The sequence below is a fragment of the Rana temporaria genome, chromosome 3, assembly GCF_905171775.1.
Source record: "Rana temporaria chromosome 3, aRanTem1.1, whole genome shotgun sequence".
NCBI lineage: Eukaryota > Metazoa > Chordata > Amphibia > Anura > Ranidae > Rana > Rana temporaria.
In genome coordinates, this window is record NC_053491.1 from 162,933,087 (window position 1) to 162,939,086 (window position 6,000).

The window sequence follows — 6,000 nt, forward strand, 5'->3', positions numbered from 1 at the left end:
TTGCTACTTTTATAAAAAAAAGAAAATTGAATTTAAAGTTGTACAGTGTGGTGTTTTATTCAAAATCATAATAGAACTATAATACAATGGACACAATTGTGATGTTTCAGCAATGGAGGTATGGGATTTCCAGTTGTCTCTTGCAATATTCATCTGTGAATATGAAAAAAAATTTTTTTAAGATTTTGAAAGTACAGAAAATAATAATAAAAAAAAAATAATTATACTTACATTGTATGCTGCCATGGCAATGCACCTTGCTCTGATGAAAAGTAGTTGCAAAACTGTTCACGTATCTGCATCACTGAAACACTTGATCTGATTGGGTTAGGCTCCAGTCCAGAAAGTTCGACCTCTGCTATTTCCTCCATGGTGGGGATGGACCCTGGCTCCAATTTTATTACAAAATTATGCAGAACCACACATGCTTTAATCACAGAGTCCACGGATTCCGCCTTTACTTGAATGCTGGTGGTAAGTATGCGCCATTTATTAGTGAGGATACCAAAAGCACATTCCTGCGTGCACGTGTCAATCTATAATTAAAGACACGCCTTTGGCCATTAAGTCTTCTCCCTGAGTATGGCTTCAACAAGTTTTCCGCCATTTGAAAGGCCTCATCAGCCACTATCACATGAGGCAGGGCAGGTCCATCAATACCCGGTAGTGGTTTGGGTCCTGGAATCTGGAATGTGCCAGCATACAGGGCTTTGCCAAGGTTAGACTCCTTGAACACACGTGAATCATTGTTCTGACCGTAGGCCCCAATGTCAACTGCCAAAAATTTGTAGCTGGCATCACAGATTGCCATTAGTATGATGGAAAAATATTTTTTATAATTGTAAAATAAAGAGCCACTAGCAGAGGGCTTCCTGATTCTGACATGTTTTCCATCTAGTGCACCAACGCAATTTGGAAAGTTGGCGTGTTTCCAGTATCCCTCTGCTGCTTCATTCCAAATTGCTGTGGTTGGCTCTGGAAGATACTGGCGTTGAAGGTTCCTCCATATCGCCTCACATGTCTGTGGTACCAAAGTAGAGATGGTGGATTTCCCCAATCTGAATTGGTAATGTAGCGAAGAAAAGGACTCTCCACTCACCAAAAACCTAATAAAAAATCAAAGTATTGTAAAAAAAAATTATTACAACTGTGAACACATAACGCAATACACATTATCACGTTCACGTCCTGCAACAAACTATTTGTGGTGCTACCTACACCTCATATGATTCTGAAAAGATAGATGTGTCTCTGGGTGAACTTCAACCACCAACCTTTCAGTTTTTGGCTGAATGTGCTACAATTGCACCACAGAGACTATACTATGTTTTCATATATGCCACTGGTGTGTAAATATATATATATATATATTTGTATACATACTACATATATATCGATATATTAAAAGACATATCTGGCGATTTTTTAAAAAAATTATAAAGGGAAAGCTTGGCCTTTTGGAACCTTTGGTCACATTTTATGACTCCTAAGAAATATATAGGGTTGCTATGGGCTACTACACTTCAAGAACAATTTTTAAACATATCACACAAACACATTATATACACAATTGAAGTGGAAGATTAAAAATTCTTACCTTAGGGTCACCACAAGACGCTGTTCTGGCGACACTGCGAATCGTAGGTGCGTATCCTGCCGCTGGATGTCATCACGAACAAACTCCAAAAGGACATCAAAACTAGAGGGAGCCATCCGCACATACCGCTGAAATTTGTCAGGGAAAGTACGGAGCTGTAGGTAAAGGGCCTGAAAGGCACCAAGCCGTGGCCTGATGGCATTCACTGGATGCACCCAATACCGACGTGAAAAAATCCTTGTTCTACGTTGCCTCCCACGCTCACGCTCTTGCCGCTCAAGGAACTGCATGCGTAGTATTGGCGATACAATCATTTTCACAATAAAGCTGAAAAAACACAATCAATAGCCACAAATACTGCTCTCCTGACTCATTCCTAGCTAAAAAAACACGAGCAGATGTGAAACCACTCCTACTTCCTGCCAAATTGCAATAAAACAAGAAAATCTTTATTTAGAAAATCACACTAATTCCAAAAACGTATGCGTTTTTTTTCACCAAAAACGGATGGAACCTTACACACTTTATGAAACCTTATACGTTTTATAAACGCATACGTTACAGTTTTGAGCATACGTTTACGTACTGTTACATCAGTTTCTGCCGCATAAGTTTTTTCACATAAATCGTATGCGGCGGACGGATGGGAAAAACGTAGTGTGAACCCAGCCTAACACACATTGAGTTTGTTTTATTATTTTTAATTTAAATTCCAAGATTTTAGGATTTAGGGCCAGTTCACACCAGACGCAGTTCTGTAAAGTTTTGTGTGCATTTTTTCTGAACTAAAAATACATTGTCAGTGTTTTCCATGTATTTCAATGGCTATAGTTCACACTATGCAGTCAGTTTCTGGTCAGTTTCCGGTGCAGAAACTGTCCGTAAACTGACTGCATAGTGTGAACTAGAGCCATTGGAATACATGGAAAACACTGTGCATGCATTTTGTGCAGAACTGTATGAAACTGCGTCTGGTGTGAACTGGCACTTAATGCACTGACAATAAAACTTTTGCAACGTAACACCTATTACTTCAACTATACCTAGTCAATTTATTTGTGTGTGTGTATGTACTATATACTGTATGAGTGTATATTATATTCAAACACACACATACTGTACATACACATAGGCCCGGATTCACAGACAGCGGCGCACATTTATGTCGCCGTAGCATATCTCCTGTACGCTACGCCGACGCAGCGCAGAGAGGCAGGCACTGAATTCACAAAGCCAGTGCTCCCAAAACTGCGCTGGGTTTCCTAGGCGTAATCTGGCGTAGGAGGAAGTGGGTGTGAGCCATGCAAATGAGGCGTGACGCCATGCGTGACGCCAGTCGGAACTACTCCCTAAGATACGTTGGATCACTGCCTACGGTGTGAAGGTAACCTACGCTCAGCCATATTCACGTCCAACGTAAACTACGTAAAATACGCCGGCTTGTGTTCCCTGGTGAAGCCCTTAGCATGGATGTTGCTGAGTTACACCTCCTTTATGGGGCATAACTTTACGACATACGTATAACTTACGCGCACTTGCGTTGGGCGTACGTACGTTTGTGAATCGTCGTATCTCCCTCATTTGCATATTTGAATGGAAAATCAATGGGAGCGCCAAATGCGTCCAGCGTAAATATGCGCCCACTCTACGCCGGCGTAGGCAAGTTACGTCGGTGGGATGAAGCCTGTTTTTAGGCGTATCTTAGTATGTGGTTCCGGCGCACAGATACGACGGCGCATATTTGCACTTACGCGGCATATCTGGAGATATGTCGGCGCCAAGTGCTTTGTGAATCCGGGCCATAGTTTTCATTAAAACAAAAATCTTAGTTTTAAAGTATAGATCTGTAGTCTTTAATTATGGTTTATATGCAGATACCTGATAGGTGATTGTACACTGGAAAAAAAAGAAAGCTGCAGGGGAATCACATATATAACCCCTCCCACTCCCAGCTAGCCTACATGTGTTGCTAGTGTTCTTAAGTTATGAACCTCTTTGCTGTGACAAGCTTACTTATTTCATGTGGAGGGTTTTTTTTCTAAAAAGGTTCCCTTATCAAGATAACAAGGAGTCCCAACAATTATCCAAGCCTTTTAAGACACTTTCAGTCCACTCACTCTTAGGGTCCATCTGTTATGGTGACTGGGCTCACTTTGAAAACCTGTTTTGCTCCTCTATCACATTTTTCAATATATTCAATATTCTAGAGAAAAGAGCTTCATGCAAAAAAATGACAGCCCTGTAGTAGAGAGGTAGTGGCTGTAGCAGTAGAGTAGTTCATAGGTAATCATCTAAAAATATACAATCGGATCCCCTAGCAGATGATGTGGGCTCACTTGAGGCTCGGGGTCTAAGCACTAATCACTATTCAATGGAGCTCCTGATAGTGGGTTTTGATGCATATTAGTACCTGGTCGTGATCCTTGGAATCACCCCACCAGGAGGTGAGAAAGCTGGGGTAGGAGATATTTTAAGTAGGGATCAAGCAAAAGTATAGTTATTAAACAAGCCAACAGTCAGTAACAAGTAGTATCTGGATGAGATAAGATGGAAACGTAGTCAATGAACATGCCAAGGGTCAGTAATGAGTGGTAACAAAGATAAGGACATCAGCAGGAATTCAAGACAATATAGGCTGGAGTAAGCACAATAATCTAACAAATAGGAAATTCAGATACATGGCTTAAATCAGGAAATTCATGGGAAGACCAAAAGGTTTAAAAACAAAAAGACACAAGGTACCAGCATGCCTGGTGGTACAGTGAGAATAGCAACTGCCAGACACCACAGAGTTTGCAGATTCAGACCCAGGTCCTGGTGCTGATGTCCTGAGTCCCTACCATGAAATCTGTGTTTTCTTCTATGGCTGTTTGCCAGACCATTGCTCTCTTGACCTGACATGATATGACATGGTCTGAGACCCTAGTTCCTTCTTAAAGGATCCTTTCGTACACCAAAGACTAGAGATCTTACCTATGTTCTCATCAGTGGCGGCTGGCGCTCAATACCAAAGCCTCCCCCTGTGGGAGACGGACTGAAATATGGTGATCACACCACCCCTCCCGCGTAAGATGAAAGGATGACAATTTGGCGATCAAATGCCTCTTTACAATAGGAGACAGATGCTGAGTCCCAGGATGACACTATGACACTCTGATCTTCCCTCCTCTGCCCTCAGAGCCAGGGAGTGCTGGGTGTGGCTGAAGAGGGAGCCAAGTCCCAGCTGGAGAGGACTGCTGGCTGAGCTGCTCCCTGGCTCTTCCAAGCTCCAGGGCCCTTGCTTCTCTTTCCTGCGAAACAGCAAGTGGGTCTTGGGACTCCCTGGCCAATCGGGTCTCAGGACCTGCTTTCTGATTGGCCAGGAGAATCAGGAAGACCATACCGAATCACAGAATCACGTCGGAACTACTCCCTAAGATACGACGGATCACTGCCTACGACGTGAACGTAACCTACGCCCAGCCCTATTCACAACAAAAGACACGACGGCTTGTGTTCCCTGGTCCATACCTTTGCATGAGTTGCGCCTCCTATATGGGGAATAACTTTACGCCGGATGTACGACTTACGCAAACCGCGTATATTATGCGCTGGGCGCAACTACGTTCGTGAATCGGCGTATCTCCCTCATTTGCATATGTGCATAGAAAATCTATGGAAGCAGCAAATGCGCCCAGCGTAAATATGCGCCCACGATACGACGGCGTAGGAAAGTTACGTCGGTCGGATGAAGCCTATTTTCAGGCGTATCTCAGTTTATGGGCACGGCGCATAGATACGACGGCGCATACTTACATTTACGCAGCGTATCTCGAGATACGGCGGCGTAAGTGTTTTGTGAATCCGGGCCTTTATCTTCAGCAATTTTACAGAACATAACAAAGCCTTTAACCTGTTCGCATATATGTGGCACTTGGACGGGCGGGCTTCAGTGTCAAGCCACCACACATATGCGTCCATAGGGGATGGCTTTTCTGTGCTCAATGCACACTCACTGCACTCTCTCAACACAGTAACTAAACTGTCATGGGCAGCTCATGATGTATACTTGCAATTAGGAGCTTCTGATCATGTTGCTTAGGAATGCAAGATTCACATTGGTGATTCGTAATGTTCCTGCAACTATTCTGCCTGCTAGATAGTGGTGGTCTACTTTTGGAAACTGTGTTTGTATGCAGACTGGTCGCTTTTCAAACACAAAGTTTAAAGCTACATAATTACCATTGTGGTATACAACTAAAGCAGGTCATACATGAATCAAGTTGTCTGGTTCAGCAGGGATCTACTAATCAACTTCTGTTCAACCACCCTGTGGCATAAAAGCCACTTGATTAGTGGCGCAGGCAAGAGGCTGCAGTGCTGATCTGTGAATTCTGACAGCAGGGATTTCTCAATATTCCCGA

General features: G+C 43.0%; 1 long non-coding RNA gene across 1 annotated transcript; it reads right to left on the reverse strand.

Moving 5' to 3' along the window:
• Positions 1-31: 31 nt before the first annotated feature.
• Positions 32-513, reverse strand: LOC120930321. The gene is made up of 2 exons (XR_005747703.1): positions 232-513; positions 32-153 (listed from the first exon to the last, which is right to left on the reverse strand). It is a non-coding gene; the product is annotated as an uncharacterized LOC120930321 (long non-coding RNA).
• Between the last annotated feature and the right edge of the window lie 5,487 nt (positions 514-6,000).